This window comes from Podarcis cretensis (assembly GCF_951804945.1).
Source record: "Podarcis cretensis genome assembly, chromosome: 3".
Lineage (NCBI taxonomy): Eukaryota > Metazoa > Chordata > Lepidosauria > Squamata > Lacertidae > Podarcis > Podarcis cretensis.
Window position 1 is genome coordinate 5591625 of NC_137172.1, and position 18857 is coordinate 5610481.

The following is an 18857-nucleotide window of genomic DNA, read 5'->3' on the forward strand; positions in this document are numbered from 1 at the left end:
TATAACTAACAAACAAACAAACAGCTGCTCCTAAAAAAATCCTAAAAGTACCCCCCTCCCCCTTTTTCTCCCTTTTCTGAAGCTTTGTGTATATTGTCATGACAAATCACTGGGAGGCAATACAGTGGTACCTTGGTTCTCAAACGCCTTGGTACTCAAACACTGCAAACCAGTGTTCTGGTTTGTGCACTTTCTTTGGAAGCCGAACATGCTCTGTTTTGAGAGATACGCTTCCAATTTGAGCGCCACACTTCCATTTTAAGTATTAAGCTGAGGTCTGTCTGTTTTTGCTATTTATTTTGCATTTTTGTTTTTGCAGCTCTTTTGTTTTTGCGACTGTGTGAAACCCAGTTCAGCTACTGATTGATTCATTGTGTATTGCTGTTTTAGGGGTTGTTTTTTAAAAGTCTGGAATGGATTAATCCATTTTGCATTACTTTCTATGGGAAAGCGCGCCTTGGTTTTGGAACGCTTTGGTTTTGGAACTGACTTCCGGAACGGATTAAGTTTGAGAACCAAGGTACCACTGTATTGAGTTTGCTTAGGGTGGATTCATGAAAGAGAGGCTGCTAGTCATGAAGGCTGCGCTCTCTGCTTTCACAATTGGAGGAAGCAATGCTTCTGAATACCAGTTCCTGGAAACCCCAGGAGGGGAGAGTTTCTCTTGTGCTCTGATCCTGCTTGCAGGTTTCCCCCAGGCGTCTGCTTTGCCTCTGTGAGAACAGGATGCTGGACTAGATGGGCCATTGGCCTGATCCAGCAGGTCTCGTCTTATGTTGTTAGACTACAGTACCCATCATCCATGATCACTGGCGATGTTTACTGGAGCTGATGGGAGTTGGAATCCAACAGGTGGGCAGGAGGTTGACAATCCCAATGGACCTGATCCAGCAGGCTCTTGTGTTCTTAACATCTTCCCTATACAGGGCTGCCTTCAGATGTATTCTGGGCTTAGGGCTCTTGTATCTACAGGACTGCCTCTCCTGGTATGCCCCGCAGAGGACCTTAAGGTTCATGAATAACCATAGTTTAGAGGTCCCGGGCCCTAAGGAAATCAAACTATCCTCCTCCAGGACCTTTTCAGTGATGGCTCCAACCTGGTGGAATGTTCTGTCCCATGAGACTAGGGCCCTTCAGGATTTAACCTCCTTCCGTCGGGCCTGTAAGACAGCTATTCCGCCTGGCCTTTAATTTGAATTCAGCCTGATATTTTATTTCCCTTCTCTTCCCTCCTTTATGAAGATCACCCGCTCTGTGACCCCACAGCTAATTCTCCCCTGGCCTCCTCACTCGCCCAAGTAGGACCAATTCAGCCAGCTAGCCCACCACAGGGATTTGAACCACCGACCTTCTGATCAGCAAGCCAAAGGCTCAGTGGTTTAAACCACAGCGTATAGCTTTATCTGTATCTGTAGCATAGCCTAATGTACAAAGGTAAGATTGACATTCGTTGCTGTACCCACTTTTGCTTTCCACTTTGCCCTCCACCCACATGTGACCTCGGAATGTTGTCCAGGAGGCTGGACAGGGTTTGAATGTGACCACAGCATATTAGCAGATCATTTTAGCATTTAGCCACACCTCAGGTGGGATGGAGGCAGAGGGGATTTCCTCCTTCTCACACCGTAGATTGGCAGAGAGGAACACAAATCGTGGTAATGGCAGCCAGATCCCTAGCCAGGCTGTCAAAATGTGAGCAGTATTTACCAGTGTCTCGGTTGTTCATCTCCTATATCGTGCAGTCTCTCATCTCTAGATGCTGCAAACCTTCCAATTTTCCCCGTGGCCTTTTCTGCATGACATCTCTTCTTTAAGGTCAGTGCTGTGCAGCTTTTGGATCACTGATTGGCTGGACTAGAAAATTCCTGTGCAGCATTCCCCGCTCCTGGTACTGGTTTGCTTCTAACCATTCCAGCTGCATCCACTTCAGAGACCTTTGGACAAGTGGCATTTCCTAGCACGAATTATTTGTGTGGGTGCATGTTCCCTGACATCTTATGATTTAGAGAGCTCCCTATGAGTGAATAATAATAATAATAATAATAATAATAATAATTTATTATTTATACCCCACCCATCTGGCTGAGTTTCCCCAGCCACTCTGGGTGGCTCCCAATCAAGTGTTAAAAACAATACAGCTTTAAATATTAACAACTTCCCTAAACAGGGCTGCCTTCAGATGTCTTTTAAAGATAAGAAGACCCTTGGCGCTGAATCTCAGTGTCCGGGCTGAACGTTGGGGGTGGAGACGCTCCTTCAGGTATACAGGACCGAGGCCATTTAGGGCTCTAAAGGTCAGCACCAACACTTTGAATTGTGCTCGGAAACCTACTGGGAGCCAATGTAGGTCTTTCAAGACTGGTGTTATGTGGTCTCAGCGGCCACTCCCAGTCACCAGTCTAGCTGCCGCATTCTGGATTAATTGCAGTTTCCGGGTCACCTTCAAAGGTAGCCCCACGTAGAGCGCATTGCAGTAATCCAAGCGGGAGATAACCAGAGCATGCACCACTCTGGTGAGACAGTCTGCGGGCAAGGAGGGACTTAGCCTGCGTACCAGGTGGAGCTGGTAGACAGCTGCCCTGGACACAGAATTGACCTGCGCCTCCATGGACAGCTGTGAGTCCAAAATGAGTCCCAGGCTGCGCACCTGGTCCTTCAGGGGCACAGTTGCCCCATTCAGGACCAGGGAGTCCTCCACACCTGCCCGCCTCCTGTCTCCCCAAAACAGTACTTCTGTCTTGTCAGGATTCAACCTCAATCTGTTAGCCTGTAAGCAATGAGCCCACATCCTTGCATTGCGCAATCAATAAATACTCACCAGTTCTGTGGAACTACTGAGAAGAACTGGGGAACTAAAAGTAAATTGGTGCTCTCTGCTGCAATCCTAACATCACAGACCTATTTTCCAGGGACAGTCCTGGATTTATAGAAGCCATCCCGGTTTCTGATTTGATTCTGGAATGTCCCGCTTTTCCATAGGAAAAATGTTGGAGGGTATGGAGTTATGCGACCGCTGAGGAAAGGAAATAAATAACTATACATCTTTTAGAAGAAATCTGAAGGCAGCCCTGTATTAGGGCTGGGCGATAACTGGTTTTCAGTATCGCGATATATCATCAGCTAAACATTGCGATATATCAATAATAGAGATGGAGCTACGCAGAGGTGAACAGGACAATGGCAACTGCTACTACTTAAGCGTCTAAAACGGATAAATGATGATATTATCAATCACCTCATGGTCACTTTCAGCAGCAGGCAAGCCAAAATGAATCCAAATGAGACATATGTATATGTTTATTAAATTTTCTGTTTTACAATTTAAAATAGTCATTTAAACATCCTTAAAATATCAATGATTTCCCTTCTTCTCTTTCCATGGTTTATTTTGCAAATCCTCCAGTAAGAACTGAAAATACCGTTATGATAATGCCCTTATGCAACACCATTGTGTGACTGCGCTTGGGTTGCTACCGAAACTTCTGGTCAGCCCATCTCAAAACAGAAATTGTGGAGCTGGAAAAGGTATGGAAAAGGACAACTGGAATTATCAGGGTGATTTTTTTGTGTTTTTGTTTAGAAAAGTGAATCAGAGGAGGACCTGATAGAGGTGCATAAAATTATGCATTGTGTAAAGCAATTGGAGGGACACGGGTGGCGCTGTGGGTTAAACCACAGAGCCTAGGACTTGCCGATCAAAAGGTCGGCGGTTCGAATCCCTGCGGCGGGGTGCGCTCCCGCTGCTCGGTCCCAGCGCCTGCCAACCTAGCAGTTCGAAAGCACCTCCGGGTGCAAGTAGATAAATAGGGACCGCTTACCAGCGGGAAGGTAAACGGCGTTTCCGTGTGCGGCTCTGGCTCGCCAGAGCAGCGATGTCACGCTGGCCACGTGACCCGGAAGTGTCTCCGGACAGCGCTGGCCCCTGGCCTCTTAAGTGAGATGGGCGCACAACCCCAGAGTCTGTCAAGACTGGCCCGTACGGGCAGGGGTACCTTTACCTTTTAAAGCAATTGGAGGGACACGGGTGGCGCTGTGGGTTAAACCACAGAGCCTAGGACTTGCCGATCAGAAGGTTGGCGGTTCAAATCCCCGTGACAGGGTGAGCTCCCGTTGCTCGGTCCCTGCTCCTGCCAACCTAGCAGTTCGAAAGCACATCAAAGTGCAAGTAGATAAATAGGTACCGCTCTGGCGGGAAGGTAAATGGCGTTTCCGTGCACTGCTCTGGTTCGCCGGAAGTGGCTTAGTCATGCTGGCCACATGACCCGGAAGCTGTACGCCGGCTCCCTTGGCCAATAAAGCGAGATGAGCGCCGCAACCCCAGAGTCGGCCACGACTGGACCTAATGGTCAGGGGTCTCTTTACCTTTTTAAAGCAATTGGATAGTGGGAAACTTTTCTCCCTCTTTCATGATACCAGAACTCAGTACTATTAAATAAAGCTGAGTGTTGCATGACTCAGAATCGAAAAAAAGAAAGTACTTTGCCCCACAGTATTTTAGTTAAGCAGTGAGAGATTTTACTTTCTTGGTAATTTTTTGATTTTACTTTCAGGAGGCAGTGAGAGATTTTACTTTCTTGGGCTCCATGATCACTGCAGATAGTGACAGTTAAAAGACACCTTCTCCTTGGGAGAAAGGCGATGGCAAACCTAGACAGCATCTTAAAAAGCAGAGACATCACCTTGCCAACAAAGGTCCGTATAGTTAAAGCCATGGTTTTCCCAGTAGTGATGTATGGAAGTGAGAGCTGGACCATAAAGAAGGCTGATCGCTGAAGAATTGATGCTTTTGAATTATGGCGCTGGCGGAGACTCTTGAGAGTCCCATGGACTGCAAGAAGATCAAACCTCTCCATTCTTAAGAAAATCAGCCCTGAGTGCTCACTGGAAGGACAGATCCTGAAGCTGAGGCTCCAAGACTTTGGCCACCTCATGAGAAGAGTTGGGAAGGATGGAGGGCACAAGGAGAAGGGGACGACAGAGAATGGGATGGTGGGACAGTGTTCTCGAAGCTCCCAGCATGAGTCTGACCAAACTGCGGGAGGCAGTGGAAGACAGGAGTGCCTGGCGTGCTCTGGTCCATGGGGTCACGAAGAGTTGGACACGACTAAACGACTAAACAACAACAACATTTTAGTTAAACCCAGCAAGAAGTAGTGATGGCCACCAATTTAGCTTAAAAGGGGTGTTAGTTCATGGAGCATAAAGCTCTCAGTGGCTGCTAAACACTACTACTACTAATTTTATTATCTGTATTCTGCCCATCTGACTGGGTTGCCCCAGCTACTCTGGGCGGTTTCCAACAAAATACATTACATAGTAAAACATTGAACATTAAAAAACTTCCCTATACAAGGCTGCCTTCAGATGTCTTCTAAAAATTGTATTGTTTATTATCTCCCTGACATCTGGTGGAAGGGCGTTCTACGTTATTATTAATACAAACACTAAGTGTGTTTATTAGGAGACATTTGCATTGAAATGCTTATGAATTTTCATGAGATTGTTAAGTCTTTAAGGCAAAATGCTACAGAAATGTAGAGAACTGAATTGGAGCCTGGGTAAATGAGAAGCAGAGAGAAATCAAAATTTACAGATTCATCCCTCCCTCTTGGTTAATATCCTCCTCCCCCCCTTACCTGCGATGAACTTGTTCCCATCTGAGGCTTGTGAAGCTTATCAGCATTCATGGGAAGAACCAGGTGGAGAGAAATAATCAGCCACACACAATGATATTATTAAAATGAACTGTTTATATTATCTCAGTTGAGTCAATACAGTATAATGTATTAAAATGGAAAGGTACAAAATTGAAATAAATACTTTCTGAGTCATGTATAAATCTTTTGTCAAGATGACATTTTGTTTTTTTGTGTTTTTTGTGTTTGTTTCTTTTTTTCATCAGTACATGTTTCAATAAAACATTTAAAATGACATTTAAAGTATCATCTAAAATATGGTTTGTGGAAGAAGAGACGCTCAACTCAGACAGATTTTGGCTTGTTTTGGTATGAGATCTTGACATAATCTTGGTTCCCCAAAACCACGTAAATGGTGGTAAAATATTAAATGCTTTAACTCATTTTAAAAAAATAAACAGGCTTTACCAAATCCCCTCTAATCCTTAACTCAACCACTCTCCTGTGTATTCTGCCACTTAACGATATATACATTCATTAGTGTCCAAGGGAAGACAGCCACTGACTTTCATTGAAAATAACTTGGTGGAGAGCAGAAAAAAATATAAAACCTAATGAACATTATGAAGCTGATGACAACAATTCACACTTTGCATTTTTTTAAAAGGACTAGTCTCGGCAGTGCAGAAAAAGAAATTAAAAGAAAATTAAAACACCTTACACATGGAACAGGGAAAGAGGCAGTTATGGAAGTTAAGGTCTGAAGCAAGAAGCTATAGTTAGCTAAACGGAGGGGATTATTATTTTTTTAATTCAATGAAAGAACACTCTACCCAGTCAAAAGCTTTTTTCCAGCCTAATTGTTGCGTTGTTGCGATTTTTTGGGGGGTGGGGGGAAGCAAGGGGGCTAAAGCTAGGAGAGAAGAGTTGCAACATGTGTGGTGTCCACAATAATTCATCCCGTTTGAGGCTCACTGGGCCCAAAATGGTTGGCAGCCCCTGACTGGTTCCATGGAAAACAATTGTTGGGATCCAGGATTAGTTAGTGGCTCTTAGTTCCTAATGAAATCAGTGGGACTTCAGTAAAGTCAGAGCTAACTTCTGTTGATTTTAGGGGAGGCTATGTTAAATGAATTAGTCTTGAGTAATTTGAGAATGGAATAAATTCTGACAAGTGGTGGGGGCTCTAACTCACTGGAGGTCTTCAAGCATAGAGACTGGTCAGTCCCCTACTGGGAATGGTTGACCTCTGGATTCCCTGCATTGATGTTGAACTAGATGACCTTGAAAATCCTTCCAATTTTATGATTCCCACCTGTATCTAACCCAATGGTTTTACCTCCAAGCAATGAGTGAGAGATCAAGTGAGGTCATCCTGTGCGTACCACATTTCCCCAGAGGTCCATTTTGCAAGTCCCTAGGGTATTAGCATTGTAGCAAACCTATACTTTGGGATACACTTTCCCCAAGAAATTAGTATGGCACTAACAATTTCTTCTCTTGGGTGCCTCATCAAGACTTTTTTTAAGCAATATTTTTCCCCACCAGCTTTTTTCAAGGTAGTGTTATTGGATAAATATTGTTCAGGCTGGTTTTACAAAGCATTCTTATAGCTTAGACTTCACATTTTGTTTTTACTCATTTTGTGCAGCACCGCAAATATTTTCAAGTTATGGGCCTTTTAAAAAAAACCTTAAAAGAAAATAGATAAAGCATTTGGGATTGAGGTTACAGATGTGAAGGACAACTTTCACACCAACCTGTATCAGGGCTTTTTTCTGTTTCCCCAAATAAGACCACAATCCTATTTGTATCAGAGAAGGCATTCACAGGACCATGTACCTATCTGTGGGCATTTCTCATGGGATGTAGCAGAAAAACTGGGTTTGTTCCCGAGAGTGAACTTGACTATACCTGTTTGACATGAATTTCCAAACCTGCATTTGTCTCACTCACCTGACATTTTAGGTGTGCATTTATCTACCTGCATGTTCCAATAATAGACAAAGTTTAGGGTCAGTTCAGATGCTGTTGTGTCTGTTGTTTTCCAGCATGTTGTAGGTTGTGTGAGCACAGAAGTGCGGCTCACAGGATTTCTGACTGTTCCACTCCCCCCCCCCCCCTTTTAAATAAGTTGTGGAAATCAAGCTATTTGACTCATGCATGAATTCCAGCATGAAATTGGAGGGGTGGTGGTATGTGCAATAAACTGTAATAAAACAAGTTTACCAACATCTGGACCAGCCTGTAGACATTGATGGGTTTTATTGAACAGTGAAGTCTTGGGAGTACAGAATGCTGAACTAGATGAGCAGATTCTTCCAAATGTTCTTATCTTTCAGAACTTATTTTGCAGACTTTTATATTTCAGCCTCAGTCTGAAGTGCTGTGGGCAGGCAGGCAACACCCTTTTGAAGGGCAGTGGCCAATTTTGAAGGATAGTGGCCGATTTGGGATGTTCAGATGCTCTGCATGTGTGCTGAGGTGACTCTGTGATTTAGCCCCAGAGGTTCCCATCCGATTGTTCCCATGGTGTAGAGGAATCAAATCTCAAACTATCCCCTGCCCATGTTCTTTCCAAATACCGCTTTCCTGCATCATTTACAGTTCTGACTTCCTGCACTTTTGTATTTCATATTTAAATGCATTCTGAAAACACATCACATTACTGTAATAACTCATTTACACACTATTTAATAATAGAAAATGAGCAAAAAACCCCTCCCATTTTACTCCATGCTGGATGACAGCCAGGGACTGTAGTGTTTATTTTTTTAAGAGCTTGTACACCATGATGTGACTTATTTTGTGAGCCATAAGTAGGGGCAAGGCTTTTTTCCAGGCAGAACTCACTGGAACTCACCATTGCCATTAGAAGACAACAAGGGAGGTGCTGATGGTGAGTTCTGGTACCTCTTTTTCCAGAAAAATAGCACTGAGTAGGGAAATCCATCTAAGCAGTCTGAGGGAAAACTCAAATCTGAAATGAGTGGAAAATAATATTGGCCTATCTTAAAGGGCTTTTGTATGAGCTACTGGTTGGGCATTTGGAACAGCCGTCATTATTATTATTTATCTTGCAGGGGACGGAAGCTCAGCAACTGCTTAACCACATCACACATTCACAGGATGTGATAACTTTTGGTAGATGCAGCACGGAACTGCTCCAGTTACCTGAATTTCACTGGGGGCCGGCATGAAATAGAGCTTTTTCCAACTCTTGTTAGTGGTTGCAGAACTGTTTATGATATGCAGAGCTGGCTACCCTGTAAATCCGGAAAAGACAAGAGGTGCCATTGCAGAGGAAACAGCGGACTCAACAGTTTAAACAGGGAGGCTGCAATCTGCTGTCCGTGGTCCTGAAACGAGGAAGCTAACTCTTCCCCAGCTGTGGCAAAAGCACATTTCTCATAAACTAACTGGAAAAGAGTTACAAACCAGTTACAGGACTTCACAGAAGCTCGCCTGCTGCCCTTGCTGCAGTCCTTGGGCACTAGATGAAGAGCCTTCTATTATCTTACGGAACTTTTAGTGCTAGTTAATGCTGTTTTATATGGTTTACCTGTTTGGTGTGTGTGATTATGTGTTCCTTGTTTGTTTTAATTTCCTTTATGGCTTATAAATTAACATTAGAATGTTAGCTATTGGGCAGTATACAATGTTGTCCAAATAAATAAATTCACCTTTCTTCCTCCCTGTCACAAAGAGATGTCTCTGAAAAGACAGAATGTTCCTTATAGAGCATCTCTCATAGATGAGCTTGTAAAGTGTATTATTGCGTGGCCTTCTAAGTTGATTCCAGCAGAGGGAACGTCTTCTGAAAGTTCCACAATAGAGCTGTATTATCATATCTGTCTGTCTGTCTGTCTGTCTGTCTATCATTTCCAACCTTCCCAATCTTCTCTAGCTGTTGGGATACAGCTGGGCAATAGGGGAAGTTCATATAATCTGGAGGATCAGATGAGAAGAATTCAGAGTAGTAGCAGAAGCCACCCAATGCCCTTTCGAGCCCCCAACTGCTTTTTGAACCTTCATTGACATAAAACGCTGAGGAGGTCCAGAAAGCACCAATAATTGTTGTGAGAGCCAGTGTGGTGTAGTGGTTAAGAGAGGTAGACTCGTAATCTGGTGAACCGGGTTCACTTCCCAGCTCCTCCACATGCAGCTGCTGGGTGACCTTGGGCTAGTCACACTTCTCGGAAGTCTCTCAGCCCCACTCACCTCACAGAGTGCTTGTTGTGGGGGAGGAAGGGAAAGGAGAATGTTAGCCGCTTTGAGACTCCTTCGGGTAGTGATAAAGCGGGATATCAAATCCAAACTCTTCTTCTTCTTCTTGAGCAGCCAGCCTCTTTCTAGAAGTCAGGAATGGAAGAAAAATGACCAGGGAGCTGGGAAGGAACCAGAGATAGCTTTCCTTCGTTCCTTCCTTGAGGGACTGATGTCTAATCCCTGCAAGCATTCCATTTTAAGCCTTGGGATTCTTTATGCTCCTGCACCACTTGCGCTTCCTCCTTGGGGGAAAGTTGTAACTCAGTGGTAGGAGGAGTTTGGATTTGATATCCCGCTTTATCACTACCCGAAGGAGTCTCAAAGCAGCTAACATTCTCCTTTCCCTTCCTCCCCCACAACAAACACTCTGTGAGGTGAGTGGGGCAGAGAGACTTCAGAGAAGTATGACTAGCCCAAGGTCACCCGGCAGCTGCATGTGGAGGAGAAGGGAAGCGAACCCGGGTCCCCAGATTACGAGTCCACTGCTCTTAACCACTACACCACAGCTGCCTTGAATGGAGGTCCCAGGTTCATTCCCTGGTGTCTTCAGGAGAGAGAAACTCCTTTTCTGAAACCATGGAGAGTCTCTGCCAATAACTGTAGACCATAGTGAGCAAGATGGGCCAATGGTCTGATTTGGTAGAAGGCAGAATCCTATGTCCTCAGCGTCATTCAACTTTGGATACTGCATGCTAGTCAGAGAGTTTAGACTATTCTGATCTCAGGAGACCATGTTATGATGAACACCCCGTGACAGAACTTCATTCTTTACTATATGATTGTGAATCAAGAGAGTTACATTAGTGCCATGATCTTTTATCTCTGGTTATATAGGAAACTACCTGAGTCAGACTGAGGTTTTACATTCTCTGTGATATTTTATGTTGCTTTTAAACATCTCTGCCCTTCCCCCAATTAATTGTTTTACCATTCGTTTTATTCAGTAAGCCATTGTTTTATTAACTGTCCACCTTTTGGGATCCCCTGCAGCTTTTATAAATATTTTGTTGATTCAGGAAAGCAACCTTTGAAGGAACTATCTCAGGGTAGGTACTCTGATCATGTAAATTCACCCCAGGAATTCACCCCAGGGCCAGATCATTACCCTTATTTCTTGGATCAGTGTTAAAATCTGGCAATCCCTGCACTGCCATTAAAATAAACAACTTTTGGAAAACAATTTACCAATCAAAGACGCTTTTTAGGAACCCCTGGAATTACAGCTTTCCTTGGATTACAGATATCTCTTTGCTGAACTCCTAAAATTATTTTTTGTTTTTTTGTTTTATGGATGTAGTATTATTGCTAACTTTATGCTGTTCCCTGCGATGACATTTGTTTCTTAATATTGACATTATAGAATTATCTGCGATCGAAACCAATCATCCAAACCCAGGGATTATTTGGGTTTGAGGACAATTCTGTGGTGTTTCAACAAATTTAAAACTGCCTTCCTTTTGTGGCTTAGACTCTTTTCAATTGGTGCAGTCTCCTTTTGCAAATGTTCCTGATAGAGTAGTGCGATAATTCTGAAAAACCCAAGGTTTTAAAGTGGATTTGGGGAGTCTACACCCCCAGCACCTGATACAAAGTATGTGTGTCTGTTTGCACCAGCAAGGGTCCCATTTTGGGCAAATTAAATACTGAAGCAAGTTCTGAGACCTTCTGGCTCCAGAATAAAACAACAATCTCATAGGCCAGAAACTTGGTTCTGGCCAGGAGAGCTACTGGAGTGTCAGAATTAGTTCTCAGGTTCTCCATGGACATTTGGGAAGTTATTCCATCTGCTTCGTCTTATTTCTGGGGTGGATAGGTAGGAGTCTACCTCCTCATGCCAGGTCATCATCACAATCTAAGGGAAATTGCAAGGATGAATGGATAGAATTAACCCCAGTGTGGAAATCTTGTTCATTGCCTCTAAAAATGGCATCTGTTTAGTTGTGGTCCACTATCAGGATCACAGATACATGGTGTCCATGAAAGTGAGGTTATCCTCCTCCAAAGGTTCACACCTTCTGAGATTAGCTGGGTGATGTTCAAGGGGTGATATTGCCCTGGTTATGGAAAACTGTTTTCAGCCATGTTGGACAGGCACCAATCCTTATTGTTTTGATGACGTTCAGAGGTTGTATTCTCTGGGTGTGTTAGTGATAGGTAGGTGCTGTTTCTATTGGTCAATTTTCCTCATCTGTTTATGAGATGTTTATAAGCTGTTTCCCATTGTTGCTACTGCCTAAATGGCATTGTTGTGCTTTCTAATACTGTACGAAGAATATTTACAGCTGTAACCTGCTTTGGATATTCTGGCAGGCCAGTGGCACAGAAACATTTTTGAATTAATAAATACATAAATATAATAATGTGCATTCTTTCCAAAGCTAAAGGAGGTTATTGAAGTAGCTAGGTGCTTCAGACCTGAATCTTTGTTACAGAAAAACAACAACCCCAATGCAACTTAATTCAAAGCATGATGCGAAATCCTTTTTTCCCCCAGACGAAATGTTTCCACAACCTGGTTTTAAGGAACAGTATTACATATATTGATAGATAAATGCTATGCAAGGTCTTGAGGGACACAAAATGAAAGAAAGGGGGGAAGATGTGAAATAAAGCAAGACATACAGTATAGAGGATACTCTGATCAACAAACCAACCACCATTAGAATCAAAAAGCAAACCATCCTTCACCAAGGAACTCAACAACATTTCTCAATGCACTAAGTACATTTTAAACCATGCAATTTTACACAAACATCTTAACTAGGTTTTTTTTTAAACTTTTTAAAACACCAACATTATGCATTTCTTTGTTAATTATATTGGTTAAAGTTGCAGCCAGGAGCTGCCAAATATCAGATACATCATCATATACATATTTTTTTTTTATACAGAATCCGGACAACACAACATTACACATCCTAGAGAGAGAGAAAGAGAGAAAAGAAAAAGAGTATTTGTTCCTTTGTTTGTATATATATATTTTTTTCTTTTGTAAAAAAGATGGAATGACATGAGGAAGGAGGGAAGCAGGCCGAGGGAGGGGAAAACGGTATTTTCTACGAAATGCGTAAGATCATATGGAAATAATACCTAATCCACAGTAGGGTAAAAGAAAAGAAGGAAAGGAAAGCAAGAAGAAAATCGTCTCAAAATTGTCTCCACGTCAAAAATTCTCTTCACTACGAAACAAGACGCTTGGACGCAGAGTGTATTGGTATTGAAAAGCAGGAAGAACTATGACATCATGTTGATTCCAAGTCCTTTTATTCAAAATCAAAAGTTGGCTTGGGAAGACAAAGGAAATCAATTTGTGGTCGTGTGTGATTTCAAAGATCTCATATCGGCTTGAATTTTTTTTTTTTAGCTACCCATGATGCACTGTTGGGAAATATAGCTAGACAATACCACACTGATAAGGAATTGCAAGGATAACATGATGTGTTTACTGTTGTTGGTGGTTCATCTTTTCAGCTGTAGCGTCAGTTGAACCAGTGTGTGGCTTGGAATTTAAGCTTCTTTTTTTTCTTTTTTAAGCTGATGAATTGGGTCACCTTTTTAATTTATCGTCTCCACCCATCTCCCTCCCACCCACATCTTAAAGCAATGCATGCATTGGATCAGACAAAGGAAATTCGACTGTGTCAAATGCTTTCCCCCTGGTTTATCATGGCAAGTATACAAATATGTTAAAATTTCAGATATATAATAATCAAAGATACAAAATCATTTCTGACAAGTTTTTTTTTAAACAATAACCATTACAGTGCAAGGTTTTCAATTACAGTAAAAGTTGTGAATCTAGGTTTTACAGTAGCTGTAGATTGTAGCTGTTTGTTTTGTATGTACAGTAGGTCCCTGATGTTTAGAGTGTATGCACCAGTCAGAGTTAAAAACCCAGCACAGAATGGCTATCCAACTTTAAATACATTTTTTCTTAAACATTTACAAAATAACAGCAATATCACAAATTCACAAGCACATTGTTTTGCCTTAATAAAAAGCATGTAATCTGGTTTTTTTGTGGTTTTTTGTGGTTTTTTGTTTTTTTGTTTTTAAACTTTCAACACTGAAAGAAAATGTAAAAGTTGGATATACATGAGGACATGGTCACATGTGTTATTTGCTTCTAGGGCTTTGTTCTTCCACCAGACTTCTTGGAAAATGTTAAGCACCACTTTGGGTAAGCAATGTTTGTTTGTGTGTGTATGTGTATATGTGTGTGTGTGTGGGGGGGTATATATTAAGGAGCCAGGGCACCAATTTACCATGAATGGCTACCCAATAGTCAGCTCCACACCCACCTCTTCTCACATTTCTCTAGATCTGAGCACAATTGCTGCCAATGATGCCTAATTTAAACTTTCCTCCAACCCCACCTGATGGTTCCATTGCCCAATCAACACACCAAAGAAAGAGTGTGTGCTGCCTTTCCATTGCAGCCACCATGTAACATTTTAAAAGCACCGATTGTATGCACACTGAAATAGCAGGGTCCCTTCTCAAAGAGACTTAATTCAGGCAGACGGATCAAAGGTGTGGGAAGGTGTTGATTGACAATTGACTGTCAAAGAGGGCGATGGAGAGATATTGGTGTAAGGGTACTCACAGAGGTTTTGGGAGAGCATTGGATGAGAAAGAGGGAAGGTAGTGAGTTGATGCACAAAGGGCAGGGAAATGATTTGAGACGTACACCAAAGCAAGCAACAAAGGAGAGGGATGAAGGTGATGATGCAAACTTAGTCTACTCCCCCGAAAGAATACTTGTCTTCTATTGGCTGACAGGGCAGGGGTGAGCTCTAATGAGTTTAAGTTACAGGTGGGTAGTTTTTGATTGAGAAAGTTCTTTGAAGAGAAAGTTCTTGATGGTAAAAGCCATTTAAGGTACTTTCAAACATGGTTTGGACTAGATGAGAGCCAGTGTGGTGTAGTGGTTAAGAGCGGTAGACTCGTAATCTGGGGAACCGGGTTCGCGTCTCCGCTCCTCCACATGCAGCTGCTGGGTGACCTTGGGCCAGTCACACTTCTCGGAAGTCTCTCAGCCCCACTCACCTCACAGAGTGTTTGTTGTGGGGGAGGAAGGGAAAGGAGAATGTTAGCCGCTTTGAGACTCCTTCGGGTAGTGATAAAGCGGGATATCAAATCCAAACTCTTCTTCTTCTTCTAGATGGCCAAACAAGACTTCCTTCAGCTTTCAAGAAATCATTACATGGTAAGTAGCCTCTATAGGTTAAGTAGCCTCTATAGGTTAAATATGTATATATATGAAGATTGATAGATTGATTTGCAACTCAGAAAGGCAGCAAATAATATTTTTTAAAGCAGCATTTATTTTCTTTTTTTTAAAAACCCTACAGAGCATTTATATAGCTTCTGGGAGGGTATCCCAGGAACTATGTATTCAAAGACAGTCCTATCCAGAGAAGAACCACTGACATTAATGAACGTGGCCTAGGTGCATTAATTTCAAGGGGTTAGCTGTGAGTAAAAGTCAGTTGAATACAACCAATAGGCTCTTTTGACACCAGAGGCAGAGCTCTGATGTCAGAGATCTTAAGCCGGGTCCCCATTCCCCAGGGCTCTGATCCAAAAAGGATCTACTGGGGGCATGCTGGAGAAGGACCAAGAAATGGTGTGGACCCTAAGGATCTAAAGCCGTCCTGGTCCCCTGATGTGTCTCCAGACTGGGGGGAGATTTAAACCAGCTCAGCAGAACTGAATTGGTCACCTGCAAAGGGTGCTTGAAGTTAGGCTGAGAGTAGCATTAATTTGAGCAGCCCAGAAACAAATGGATGACTTCAGCCTGAAGGTGAGAGGGTTGTGGGAACAATGAGATGCTTGTCTACAAGAGGCCACCCTCAAGTGTATGAAGATCAAGAACTTGATCTAGCATCTAGCATCTAGATCAAGGGAAGTAATAGTGCCACTGTATTCTGCTCTGGTCAGACCTCACCTGGAGTACTGTGTCCAGTTCTGGGCACCACAGTTCAAGAAGGACACTGACAAACTGGAACGTGTCCAGAGGAGGGCAACCAAAATGGTCAAAGGCCTGGAAACGATGCCTTATGAGGAACGGCTAAGGGAGCTGGGCATGTTTAGCCTGGAGAAGAGGAGGTTAAGGGGTGATATGATAGCCATGTTCAAATATATAAAAGGATGTCACATAGAGGAGGGAGAAAGGTTGTTTTCTGCTGCTCCAGAGAAGCGGACACGGAGCAATGGCTCCAAACTACAAGAAAAAAGATTCCACCTAAACATTAGGAAGAACTTCCTGACAGTAAGAGCTGTTCGACAGTGGAATTTGCTGCCAAGGAGTGTGGTGGAGTCTCCTTCTTTGGAGGTCTTTAAGCAGAGGCTTGACAACCATATGTCAGGAGTGCTCTGATGGTGTTTCCTGCTTGGCAGGGGGTTGGACTCGATGGCCCTTGTGGTCTCTTCCAACTCTATGATTCTATGATTCTATGATTGAAAAGGTACACTGTCAACAAGAAGGGCAGGACGTGAAGTCATGCCACGCTCTGTGGCTTGTTCGCACATGCAAACATTTTGCGAATGACAGCCACACCCAGCAAGGGCTGGCATGTGTGAATGAGCCACAGCAGAACTTTCGTATCGCTGCAAACCTAAGACCAGTGTGGTGAGCTATCAGAACTACAGCTTGGAGCATCTTCCAGGTAACAGGCCCCTCCATAGGTGGAATTCACAGGGTGTTTGGAGGTTATTGGAGCCCTCCAGCTTGGAGCCCATAAAATCATTATACTGATGTCTCAGTATTTATCTTTTACTTCTTAGCATTTGGCCCTTGTGTTAGCAGAAAATGACTGAAATCTTTAGGCATTTATTAACTTTCAATTAATTTTTTAAAAATAAAATTATTGTGTGTGTATGTATACTTTACACACAAGCTAGCCATGATGTATATGCTCTGCCTCTGTGGTCAGAGGCAGCGATATTCCTGAATACCAGGATGCTGCAGGTGCGAAAGTGCTGTTGTGCTCGAATCCTGCTCACAGGCGTCTGGCTTGCCAGTGTGAGAACAGAATGCTGGACTAGATGGGCTGCTGGTTTGATGCAGCGGGGGCTCATCTTGTGTTCTTGCTTCTCCAGCTTGTCAGGCAGGAGGAGGACAGGCTACAAGCAACCCTTGTCTTCAAGAGACAGTGTGATTTTTATATGGGAAAGCATTCAGATATTTGTGCGTCCTGTCCTGTCCCGTTCCCCTTCCAGTACAGTCTGAAAGCTGGAGCTTAATAATTACTGCATTTTTTGCTCCATAAGATGCACTTTGTTCTTCCTAAAAAGTAAGGGGAAATGTCTGTGCGTCTTATGGAGCAAATGCGTGGTCCCTGGAGCCGAATTGCCCAGGGGAGAAAAGCAGATCATGCTTTTTTTTTTTTTTTTTGAAAGAGGGAAGTGGGTGTTGAAACAAAGCCGCTGATCGTTTGCTGATCGGGGAGAGAGATAACGGATGCTAGAGATAAAGGAGGCTGCCTGGGAGGGGGGAGGTAAAGACAGCCAACTTGCAAAGGGGGAGAAACAGGAAGACTAAAGCAATGAGGAGAGAAATTAGAAGAAAAGGAGGAGCAAAAAACTGCTCCAGCTAAGGAAAAGACACTAAGGCAAACAAGAGGGAAGGGAGTATTGAAAGGAAACAGCTGATCGGCAACGATCGGGAAGGAGATAAGGGACGCTAGCGATAAAGGAGGCTGCCTGGGAGGGGGGAGGTAAAAGCCCATGGATCCTCAGGATTTTTGCATTGGGTCACCCCAAATTCACCATCAGATCACATGGCATGTCCATGGCTACAGCCTGCACCCAAAAAATCAGTCACCCACTGTTTTGTTCAGAATATTTTTTCCCTTGTTTTCCTCCTCTAAAAACTAGGTGCGTGTTATGGTCAGGTGCGTCTTATGGAGCGAAAAATACGGTATCTCCCAGTCCTTTTTGCTCTGAGACCTGTTTTTTTCCCAGCAGGGCTGGAAGCAGCGTCAATTTGTAATGTAGATATGTCTTTAAAGAAGAATGCAGGGCCAAAACTAGTCAGAAAAAAAGGAAAACACAGTAATGGGCATATGAATGCTCAGATCAGGAGGGAGGGAGGGTGGGTGGGCAGGTGATGAAGTCATTTGGCTTTTATTTATTTATTTTTTTGGCTACCTGCGGAAACCCCAGAAACACATGAGAATACCCTCAGAAAGCTCGATGGAGCGACAAAGCCCTTGGACTCAAACATACATCATTGGGAAAAATAACACATCTTCGTCATCAATACAACAATATTCTTGCCCCCTCCCCCCTTCAAAACCATTTCAAATCCACACTCAACCTGCAAAAGGTGATGCCTTATTTAGACATATTGGTTTCCACATTTCAATACCACCCTGAAGGGGAAAAAAATTAGACATAGCTAAGAATAGACCATAATAATGAATCAAGCCAGAATTGCAGAGACACCAGATCAGATCCTGATGAAAAGGATCTATCTTTGTTGAACCATTGCATAAGTTGCAAAAGAATTGTTCTTGGGTTGTAAAGCCACTTTGGGGACTAAACCAGCTTTTATTTCTTGACTCCCCCGCCCCTACCAAAGCTTGTGAAACACTTTAGGCACCACGGCTGCGATCCTGTGCGGTTCGACTGCTGAAATCCAGCTGAAGTCAGCGAGGTTTAAGCGGCCTTAAAAGCTTCCAGGATTGCAACCAATATAAATGCGATAATTATAATAATGTTGAGGCAGGCGCCTCGTGAAATCGAGTCTAACATGACGCAGCCCTGGCATGTTTTATAACATTGTGACGGCTCTCTTACCCAAATCCCACAGTGTTCTTGTTCTGGACTCCTAAATTTCTTCCCCATTCAGGGGAAGTGAGATGCACCTTAGAGGACCCACATCTGCCGGACAAGTCTCTGCCTTCCAAGACTCACTAAAAGCAACTCCTCTCGCAATGTTGTCGT

At 43.2% G+C, this 18857-nt stretch overlaps 1 long non-coding RNA gene across 1 annotated transcript in view; it reads left to right on the forward strand.

Annotated features, from left to right (window-relative positions):
- LOC307212053 overlaps positions 1–18857 on the forward strand; it is a 326205-nt gene that overhangs the window by 58374 nt on the left and 248974 nt on the right. The window lies entirely within an intron of this gene.